Consider the following 11,688-nt stretch of genomic DNA (forward strand, 5'->3'; position numbering starts at 1 on the left):
TCTAGAGACACCGAACAGATGCAGCAGTTTGCACAGCGCTGTCTCGGCAGAGGTCTTGAACTTCTGGGGTCTGTTTTGGACATTGTGGTCTGGTGACCCTTGTGGAATGAGGGGACTAGAGAGTGACTCTGCTAACAGGTAAGGGGAGCTGAGCAAGGGCAACTGCAGGAAGCCTTAAGCTCTCCTGGTAGAAACTCTAGCACTTATCACCCTCTCTAGCTGGGTGTAGCTTCTGCTAATGAGCTGTTTAGGTTGCCTGAATAGAGGGAGTTGGAGCTTTTGATACAGGTAGCCCTTGTTTAGGGTAGATCTAGTACCCTGTGAGACAGTAGTAGGGAGAGGTCTATTTATAAAGAGCAAGGCCTGGAGCGCAGCTCCTACAGCGTAACAGTCTGTGCAGGAGGAGCTCAATTAGGTACAATAAGACACCTTTTTTTCCAGTGCTAGTAGTGCCTACTTTTACAAACGTGGTTATAACTTCCTGCAAAGCACATTTGCCTGTAGCTATTGGAATTGCTGCATCAGCTGTGTTGGAAGCTTCAACCCAGACAGAGCCTCTTACAGCAGATGCTGCCCTACAGGTCTCAGGCTGCAGGGAGTGCATGGAGCCTCTCCAGACGGCCTGGACTGATGGTCCACCCTCCTGCAAGAGATGTGCTGTTGTTTGTGTCATCAAGTCAAAGAATTGCAGGATGAAGTCAGTAGGCTGTGAAGCATCCGAGAAAGTGAGTAGGAGATAGACAGGGTGTTCTTGGAGACTGTGCTGTTCCCAGAGTCCCAATCCCCTGCAGCAGAGGAGCTGCTAGAAGGCTCTGTACAGAGTGAAATAGTCCAGCATAGCTCTGTAGAAGAAGAGCTTCTCAAAGCTCAAAGAAGTTGAGCTTCTCAAAGAAGAAAAAGAAAGGCCCCTAATCCTCCTGCAGAGTTGGAGTTACAGTTGAATATAACAGATTTAGTACACTCCAGGGTGAGGAGGACCCAGACCTGACCTCAAGGGAAGCAACTGGGCTGTCTGACATTGTGCCTTATGTTGTAGTGGGTGATTCCATGCTGCGGGGGATGGAGGTGCCTATCTGCTGACCTACCCCTCCTCTAGAGGTTTGCAGCCTGCCTCGAGCGAGGATACGAGATATGACGGAAAGGCTGCTGAGGCTTGTTCTCTCATCAGACTGCAACCCTCTGCTGCTCTTTCGTGTGGGTGCTAATGATAGCAAGAGCAAACTGGAAACAATCAAATAAGACTTCAAGGCCTTGGGCATGGTGGTCAAGGGTCTGGTAGCCCAGATGGTCTTCTCATCAGTCCTACTGATTAGGGGAAGGCATGGGAAGAGGAGTAGGAAAATTTTCCAAATCAACAGGCTATGCTGCAGATGTTTGCAACAGGGTTTTGGATTCTATGGCCGTGGAACATGGTTTGAAGACTAACAACTGGTGGAGAGAGATGGGATTCACCTCACCAAGCGGGGCACATGTGTCTGCCAACAGGTTGGCCAGCCTGGTAAAGAGGGCTTTAAACTAGATAGGAGGGGGGAGGGGAGATGTCATACAGACAGGGCAGACAGCAAAACACAAGTTGGGTTTGGAAGCCTCCAACGGGTGCATGCAGCTGGGGATATGTGTTTGGGACATGGCTATGGGGTACCCCCTTACACCCTTCCTGGGAAACCTGCAGGCATGACCACCTCTTTGAGATGCCTGTACACCAATGCATGCAGCATGGGGAACAAACATGAGGAGCTGGAGAACTGTGTGTGATCTCAGGGCCATGATCTCATTGCAATCACAGACACATGGTGGGATAGCTCATATGACTGGAATGCTGGAAAGCACATGGCTATGTGCTTTTTAGGACAGACAGGCCAGGGAGGTGAGGTGGTGGAGTTGCTCTTTATGTGAGAGAGCAACTGGAGTGTATCGAGCTCTGCCTGGGGGTGGAGGAGGAGGCAGTCGAGAGCTTACAGGTAAAGATCAAAGGGTAGGCTAGCACGGGGGACCCTGTTGTGGTTGTCTACTACAGGCCACCTGACCAAGAAGATGAAGCCTTCTAGAGACAGCTGGAAGTAGCTTCACGATCACAGGCCCTGGTTCTCATTGGGGACTTAACCACCCTGATATCTGCTGGAAGGGCGACACAGCAGGACAGAAGCAGTCCAGGGGGTTCCTGCAGTGCATCTCTGATAACATCTTGACACAGGTGGTGGAGGAGCCTACAAGGAAGGGTGTCCTGCTGCACCCTGTCCTTACCAACAGAGAGAGACTGTTTGGAGATGTGAAGGTTGGGGGCAGCCTTGGCTGCAGTGACCATGAGATAGTGGAGTTCAGGATCCTGCAAGAAAGAAGTATGACAACAAGCAGGATTGCAATCCTGGACTTCAGGAGAGCAGACTTTTGACTCTTCAGACACCTACTTGCAGGAATCCCATGGGTTAAGGCCCTAGATGTAATGGGGGTTCAGGAGAGCTGACTAGTATTCAAGCATTCCTTCCTCTAAGCTCAAGAGCGCTGCATCCAAAGGAGGAAGAAGTCCAGCGAAGACAGCAGGAAACTTGCAAGGATGAGCAAGGATCTCTTGGCCAAATTCAGACAGAACAAGAAAGTACACGGAATGTGGAAGAGGGGACAGGCTACTTGGGAGAATTACAGGAATGCAGTCAGAGTATGTAGAGATGCAGCGAGGAAGGCTAAGGACCACTTGGAGTTAAGTCTGGCAAGGAGTGTTAAGGACAACAGGAAGGGCTTCTTCAAATACATCAGCAGCAAGAGGAGGACTAGGGAAAATGTGGGCCCACTACTGAATGGTGTGGGGGCCTTGGTGATGAAGGCTACAGAGAAGGCAGAATTACTGAATGCCTTCTTTGCTTCAGTCTTCACTGCTAAGGGCAGCCCTCAAGAATCCCAGAGCCTGGATGTAAGGGAGAAAGTCTGTAGAAGGGAAGACTTTCCTTTAGTTGAGGAGCATAGGGTTAGAGACCTTCTGGGCAGGCTAGACATCCACAAATCCATGGGGCTGGATGGTATGCACCCAGAGGTACTGAGAGAGCTGGCGGATGTTGTTGCCAGGCCGCTCTCCATCATCTTTGAAAGGTCCTGGAGAACTGGAGAGGTGCGTGAGGACTGGAAGAAAGCCAGTGTCACTCCAGTCTTCTAGAAGGACAAGGAGGAGGCAACTACAGGCCAGTCAGCCTCACCTCCATCCCTGGAAAGGATTTGGATCCATCGCTGGATGACATAATTCTGGATGTCATCTCCAGACATATGGAGGAAAAGAAGGTGATCAGGAGTAGCCAGCATGGATTCACCAAGGGGAAATCCTGCTTAACAAATCTGATAGCCTTCTCTGATGGAATGACTGGCTGGATAGATGAGGGGAGAGCAGCGGACGTTGTGTACCTTGACTTCAGCAAGGCTTTTGACACTGTCTCCCATAACATCCTCCTAGATAAGTCAGGAAGTGTGGGTTAGACAAGTGGACAGTGAGGTAGATTGAGAACTGGCTGAGAGGCACAGCTCAAAGTGCTGTCATTAGTGACACGGAGTCCAGCTGGAGGCTTGTGACCAGTAGCATCCCCCAGGGCTCAGTACTGGGTCCCATCCTGTTCAACTTTTTCATCAATGATCTGGTTGAGGGAACAGAGTGCCTCCTCAGCAAGTTTGCTGATGATACCAAGTTGGGAGGAGTGGTTGACACATCTGAAGGCCATACTGCCATTTACAGTGACCTGGATAGGCTGGAGAGTTGGGCAGAGAGGAACCTGATGAGGTTCAACAAGTGCAAGTGCAGAGTCCTACACCTAGGCAGAAAGAACCCTAACCACCAGTACAAGCTGGGGCTGACCTTCTGGAGAGCAGCTCTGCAGAGAAGGACCTGGGAGTGCTGGTGGATGACAAGTTGACCATGAGCCAGCAATGTGACCCTGTGGCCAAGAAGGTCAATGGTATGCTGGGGTGCACTAAGAAGACTGTTGTCAGCAGGTGGAGGGAGGTGATCCTGCCCCTCTGCTTATCCCTAGTGAGGCCTCATCTCAAGTACTACATCCAGTTGTGGGCTCCCCAGTACAAGAGAGAGTCCAGTGTAGGTCTATGAAGATGATCAGAGGGCTGGAGCACCTGCCCTATGAGGAACAGCTGCAGGAGCTGGGCCTGTTTAGCCTGGGGAAGAGAAGACTGAGGGGGGATCTTATCAATGTGTACAAGTACCTGAAGGGAGGGTGTCAAGGGGATGGGGACAAACTCTTTTCAGTTGTCCCGTGTGACAGGACAAGAGGCAATGGGCAGAAATTGAACGACAGGAAGTTCCACCTGAACATGAGGGGGAATTTCTTCCCTGTGAGCATGACGGAGCAGGGGACCAGGATGCCTGGAGAGGTTGTGGAGTCTCCTTCTCTGGAGATCTTCAAGGCCTGCCTGGATGCAACCCTGTCTACCATGCTCTAGGTGACCCTGCTTGAACAGGGGGGTTGGACTAGATGATCTCCAGAGGTCCTTTCTAACCTTGCTGATTCTGTGTTTCTATGATTATGTGAAAATGTATTTTACTCAGTATTTGCTTAGGCCTAAAATCTCATTTTCTGCTGCTACGTACTGTTGTATAAGTGCAGTGCATTACAGTTATCTTAATGTTCAGACATTTAACACCAAGATACATCCAAATATTCTTGAATTCTAACTCTTCATTCTATGCAATAACAAAAATCAAATTAAAATGAAGAAGACTTCCTCAAAATACCTTCACAGCTCTGCTGAGTATATTGAAAAGTACTTTGCAATGATGACTACTTGTGACAAACAGTGCTGCTGAAGTGAAATGATGAGAGAGTCAGGGAGAAGCATTTATACAAGTCAGTGTAACCGGAATCCATATCCTCTTTCAAAGAATATTTAAGCTGATTAAAACTCAGCAAAATTATTTACTGAATTTCAAGTCCCAGCTAAAACAACTAAGGAAAATAAGAATGTTGTGAAGCAAAAGATGGAGAGGACTAAAACATGAGAAAAAGACACAAAATGTTAAAGGAGACTCAAGAATAAAAGGTAGATAAAGCTGTTGAAAAGGGAAAACCAAAATTTCTTGGACTATTACATTTTATTATGACTAACAGTTTAGCTCATAATTTTAATTCTGCTGACATAAGCATATATTGTCTTATATGAACCTCTTTTGTTAAGAAAGTAAACTGAAAATATCAAAGACAAGTATGTTTTACAGCATTTCCAGTATTTCTTAGATTTCTTTCACTCATTTTTGGTGCTGCTTCTTTAATAGAAAGACTTCAAAAATTGATGTCAAAATATTACTCAATTTTCTTGTTACTAATAAAAGTTTTGTGGTGGATTTGAGTCCTGAGCCATGGTGTAGGTCAATTTTGTTTTTCTGAAGTGGTTGGGTAATAGGGAACTGCCACTGAAAAAATACAGAGATTATTTTTCCATGTCCTCCTCCTCCCTAAGGGGGAGAAATGAAGCTTGATTGTCAAGCAAAGAAGCAGTATTTTCCATCTGTGTTATGATTTCACTTCTCTGTTATTCATTGGAAAAGTAAATGTTTTATACAAATTTTATTTCTAGGTTTGGTGGGTGCCGAGTTGCACCTCTGTATTTCCAAAACCATTCATCAGTAAGATTCTTCCTCTCATGATAATTCAAACCATGACACCAGAATGTGCATTATCTTTGCTCCTAGTAAAAAGACTGAAACAGTTCCATCATGCATTTTTACTTATGAAGCATTTTCCAGTCCAGTGTGGGAACCGTCAGTTAAGATGCAGGGGGACTTCTTTCCTTTAGATAGCTGAGTTCCAGCAACTATTAAAGAAGCTTATTGAAGCTCTCCTTTCAGAATTGCTGGTGATTAGCAATATTCAATCAATCATTGTTCAAATGATCAGAAATGTGATTCAGCTTTACACATCTGCAGGGGTTGCAGAAGTATTGGTGGAGAATGCTTCCGCTCCTTCTTACATTGCATACATACTTAAAACCATCATTAGTAACATAAAATATGTTTGAAGCCTATATTCAGCTAAAATAAAGCATTACATTCAGTGGATATGAAGAATAGAATTTGAATCTCTTCAACCACACAATTCTAGCTTAAAGCCATTAGTAAACTATACATTGTTCAAATTTACAAGATTTATAAGATATAAAGGAAGTAGATAGACTATACAGTATTTAATTTGGTCTGAATTTAGGTCTTCCTGGGAAGGTCAAGCATTTTGCCATCATTTTAGTAATGTAAAGACATTTTAATCTGTGGCACTGGCCTTTTTCCTTACCCTGTGGCTAACAGTATAATTACATGAGGATATGCAAAGAACCAGATTTCCTAATTCCCCACAGCAAATATAACTTCATTTTTGCTCATTCCAAAACCTTTAGGGAATTATTTTAAATGTCTTCAATATATGCTCAAGTAAGAAAAGAAGCAGATGAGCTAAAGCCAAAGAGGCATGTTAAGTGTTCTGAAGATGCCATATCACTTACTAGCAAAAATGCTTAGGGAAGTTGTAGTGAAAGATATTTAAAGTTCTTTAAAATTTAGCTGATAATGCCCATTTTTTACTTTCATAATTTTACTGGAGTTATATGATGAAATTTTAGTATAATTTTGTGATTCATTTTCAGCTTTGTAGCTTTGAAAGTAAATGATGTAAGAATGGCCTCAACTGGTGGAAGTCAGCTCAGCTTCACTGCACCTAGAGGACTGATGTCTACCAGGTGAAGATCTGGCTCATTATTTTTTAGGATTATATTTCTTATAGAGTTAAGAATATATGTAGTCTAAACCGTGGCTTGTGAGCTAGATCTAGGCTGAAAAACTGTCCACCCTCCTCCGCTGTATTATTTGCACATAGTGCAGGGAGGGGAGTGGTCCAGGATCATGTCAAATTTTTCTCTTATGAGAAGTTAAAACACTGACTGGAAATGTAATCTTAACAAAACCAAATGAAATCATGTGTATCAAGATGAGGGAGATAAATTCAACATCTCTTAACAATCTGGAAGAGGGAGGAGACAGCAAGATTGTTCAATTTGTAAATAATAGTAAATTTGGGGAAACCACTGAGAACAAAAATATATACTTTAGGAGGATTATAGAATTATGAGCTGAGAATAAAGGAAGATTCAGCTTGGAAAACAATGTATCAGGAGAGAAAGCTGGCAAAATACAGAGCATCAGGAAGAAAGACATGGAAAGAATTTATGCCAGAAGAGACTTACAAGGAGGAAATGGTGCAATACTCAGATTAACAACCTTAAGAATCTGAAATTTATGAGTCCAGCCCTAGTTTTATTGCCTTAAACAAGCCTGAAAAAATTACATATTTTTTTTTAGTTTAATCTGATATATCTTTCGGTTGTGTAACTGTAAATAATCATTCAATTTAAAAGGTAAATCCTAAAGCAACAACAAAATGCAAACCTTTTTTTTTCTGTTGTAACTTGCACGGAAACTATCTGACCAATGCTCACCTTCAGAACCAGCAGGCACATAAGGTATTCAACACTTTTTACCACCTTTTCCTACTCCATCAGTATCCTGTCTCTCGTGACATCTTCTTAGCCTATCTAGATAGCCAGTTCAGAGTGTGCTGGTTACATTTCATAATATAGGACAGCTTGGGATTTTGGTGTGAGGGATGACAGGGAAGAGAACAAAATTACCTGGAGCTGCTAAAATTAATAATTTTAAAATGACAGTTTGAAACCTATGTCATTACAAATATTGGTGGTTCTGTAAATATTATTTTATAAATAGAGGAATAAAGTATTACTATTTCAAGCTGTCAAAACAACATATCACTCCACAGAGCTGGAAGGTGAAAGTCTTAGATTACATGTAGGAGGATGATGTAATAAGAAACCATTGTTACTTATTTTTCTTAGAAATTTACAATAGCTAAAACCTGAGAACATTGAGAAAAGAGAAAAACTTACACTATTATTACATAGGTTTTGACTAAGCTCTCTCTTAAGAGAGGGTAGATTTGTCAAATACTTCAGCAGGTAAAAGTTTCAAGAACTTATCTATAATTTTTGTAACCATATATTAAGTATAATTGGATATACTTGACATTATCTTTGGATTATTTGAAAGTCATCCTTAGGGACTTCCACATGGACAATTTATTCTTCAAGAAAGATTTGATATGAACAAACCATACCTCTAAAGAAGAAGTTCTATTTCAGCTGAATCATGCTGTTAAGCAACTTGGATGACAAATTCTGATTGCACTGTCCTGCTATCTTCCTTTCAAAAATAAAATCCATTAACTGAGGGGAAAGAAAAAAGCCAAAACTATTTGTAGGAAAACTGAGGATTTCATTTTCAGAATTGATTTTTAGATTCTTTTGCTCAAAATCAAATGCCTAAATGCACTGGTTTCAAAGGACTGAATATCTACAGCTCCAGTCAATCATACCTGCAGTGTGCTGAACATTTCTGAAAATCTGGCAGCCCAGTTTTAAGCTTTTCTCTTTTAAAGTGAGTTAATAAGGTTCACTTTGTCTTTTGAATCCATTTTTTTTTTTGTCATAGAGTCTAGTGTTCTTCAGGGTATGAATAACACTTTCACTACCTTTTTCCCCCTGTGATCCACATTTTTTATGGTCTATCCCTTACAAATTATTCTTCCTAAATACCACTCAATTAGACTCTTCTTTGTCCTTTCCCTTGTCCCTGTAGCTGCTGCCCAATAACACATCTGTCATAGGAGGTGCTCTGCCTTTATTTTTAACATAGTCTCAGAAATAGTCATCATCTTTTAAGAAGAATTTTGTAGGAATTAAATTGCTGATTAATATTTGCATTATTACAAATCTGTTTTGTTTTACTACCTGATATTTTCCTCTGCTATTTTTTGTCAAAACAATTAGAAAAGTTTTTATAACTTTAGCAGGTTTACAGTTTTATATCCCTAGGTTAAGGTGATAATAGTATCTCCATATGAAGATTAGGCTGGGCCTGTATATTATAATATTCGTTAATCGACTTTACGATGGAGAAAGAACTGGTACAGATCTATCATTTTCTTTCAGATATTCCCACTGGCTTATATATTGCAGCCAGAATATTGTAAATATATTAATTGTGTATAACCTTTTGCCTTCTAAGAAAGTGTCTGCACTTGAAATTCTCAGGGGGTTGATTTATATCTATTTTTTCACAGTTGATTAGCAATCCAAAAGGATTATGCAATCTTTTCATTTTTTGTACATTGTTTAAACCACTTAGAATTGGGAGCAAAATATCAATTTAATTTTATTTCAGGCAACATTAATACTCCTATTCTTGTGCTTATTCATTAATTTATAAATGTTCTTTTACACTCATTAAAATTGCTGAATATTAGAAGTTCTTTAGTTGCAAGACAGCCTGGGCATGACACAGAGGAACCGTTTTCTGAGGAGTCCAAACGTTGTTTATACTGTAAGCAACTCACAGGGAAAAAAAACTCATAAACTAGTCCTAATTTACCTTTCTCTATTGTTTATATAATAGGGCTGTGTTTTCTTGTCACGCAAAGTGAATCCCAGAACCAGCCCATTCTCCAAGCTGAATATCTCAGTAGACTACATAAAGGACTAGTAAACTAGCTGAAGACACGTGCAGAAAGAGGCAAGCAAAATAATCCCCCAATGAGCCTTTAGTGAGGGAAAGCATACTGGAATGGAAAGCATGGACGTAGAGGCAGCACCTGCTGATGCCTGGCTAGCTCAGTCGGTAGAGCATGAGAGTTTTAATCTCAGGGTCTTGAGTTCAAGTCGCATGCTGGGCACCTGAATTTGGTGGCCCTGGTGACGAAGGCTATAGAGAAGGCAGAATTACTGAATGCCTTCTTTGCTTCAGTCTTTGCTGCTACGGCAGCCCTCAAGAACTTCAGAGCCTGGAGAAAGGAAGACTTTCCTTTAGTTGAGAAGGATAGGATTAGAGATCTTCTGTGCAAGACTGATGTTCACAAATCCATGGACCCAGATGGGGTGCATGCATGGGTACTGAGGGAGCTGGCAGATGTTGCTGCTAGGCTGCTCTCCATCATCTTTGAAAGGTCCTGGAGAACTGGAGAGGTGCCTAAGGACTGGAAGAAAGCCAGTGTCGCTCCAGTCTTCTAGAAGGGCAAGGAGGAGGACCCAGGCAACTACAGGCTGGTCAGCCTCACCTCCATCCCTGGAAAGGTGATAGAATAGCTCATTCTGGATGTCTCTCATTCTGGCCAGGAAGGCTGATGGTATCCTGGGGTGCCCAGGAAGTGTGTTGCCAGTAGGTCAAGGGAGGTGATCCTGCCCCTCTACTCAGCCCTGGGGAGGCCTCATCTGGAGTACTGCAAGAGAGATATGGAGCTACTGGAGGGAGTCCAGCTATGAAGATGATCAGAGGACTGGAGTATCTGCCCTACAAGGGGGGATCTTACCAATGTGTACAAGTACCTGAAGGGAGGGTGTCAAGGGGATGGGGACAAACTCCTTTCAATTGTCCCATGTGACAAGACAAGAGGCAATGGGCAGAAATGGAACTACAGGAAGTTCTGCCTGACCGTGAGGGGGAATTTCTTCACTGTGAGCGTGACGGAGCAGGGGACCAGGATGCCTGGAGAGGTTGTGGAGTCTCCTTCTCTGGAGATCTTCAAGGCCTGCCTGGATGCAACCCTGTCTAACATGCTCTAGGTGACCATGCTGAGCAGGAAGGTTGGACTAGATCTCCAGAGGTCCCTACCAACCTTACCCATTCTGTGATTCTGTGGTCCCAGACAATATAGGGAATTTTCTTTGTGGATATTATTTGGCTAATTTAAGTATGTTTTTACACACTTTTTCATAAGTTACAATTAAAAAGAGGAACAAGATAAGATTTACAAGAAATCTATGAGCGAAAGAGTTAAGGATACCTAAAAGGGAAGAAAAATTATCCCTGCTTTGGACACCTTTTCAATGAGAGGGACAAAAAGAGGATATCATTGAGAAAAGAATATTGAATAATTTAGGATACCACCTTCAGCTTCTAAATAGATTGATTTTATCTAATAAAAGCAGTATTTCATTATGATACAACTTTATACTGTTCATCAACCTCATATCTGTAAAAACATATATATATTATTTCTGTGCTAAAATGTGTTTTTAAGAACTTATGGTCATAAAAATTATAAGCCTGAGGTAGACACTCTGTCACACTAAACTTAGTGCTGTAACTTTCATTTATTTAAATTAGAACAAAAAATAATACTTCCTTCTGATTTACGTTAATTTTGTCTGTATATTTTTAATATTTACTTATAGACCTTTAAAGCCTGCAGTTATTCAAGTTGACACACACTGTGTTTGGGAAATTCGTATGGAAAGCAAAATTGTCTTTTTTTCTTCTCTGTTTTTTTGGTTGACTAAACAGTATGTCTGTGATATCTTGGGAGGAAAAAATTTGTTGTGTTTTCTTATAATGTCTTGCAGTCTCACTAAAGCATATGAATGCACAAGAAAAACATAAAATCTGAACTTAAGAACAGAAACTGACAAACACAGAACCTATATGGCTGCCTGTCTAGCTTCTGTATGGAACTATATAACCTATATAACTACTATATAACTATAAAACATCATTCATTAAATTATTATAAAATTAATAAGGAATTAATAAAGAATTTGATTTATTTTAATCTGGTTTAATATCAAGGACTTGCAGAAAAACATATC

The 11,688-nt window shown here is 41.6% G+C and overlaps 1 non-coding gene across 1 annotated transcript; it reads left to right on the forward strand.

Moving 5' to 3' along the window:
- Positions 1-9,706: 9,706 nt before the first annotated feature.
- TRNAK-UUU (transfer RNA lysine (anticodon UUU)) lies at positions 9,707-9,779 on the forward strand. The gene has a single exon. It is a non-coding gene; the product is annotated as a tRNA-Lys (tRNA).
- The last annotated feature ends 1,909 nt before the right edge of the window (positions 9,780-11,688 follow it).

Source organism: Rhea pennata, chromosome Z (genome assembly GCF_028389875.1).
Source record: "Rhea pennata isolate bPtePen1 chromosome Z, bPtePen1.pri, whole genome shotgun sequence".
Classification (NCBI taxonomy): domain Eukaryota; kingdom Metazoa; phylum Chordata; class Aves; order Rheiformes; family Rheidae; genus Rhea; species Rhea pennata.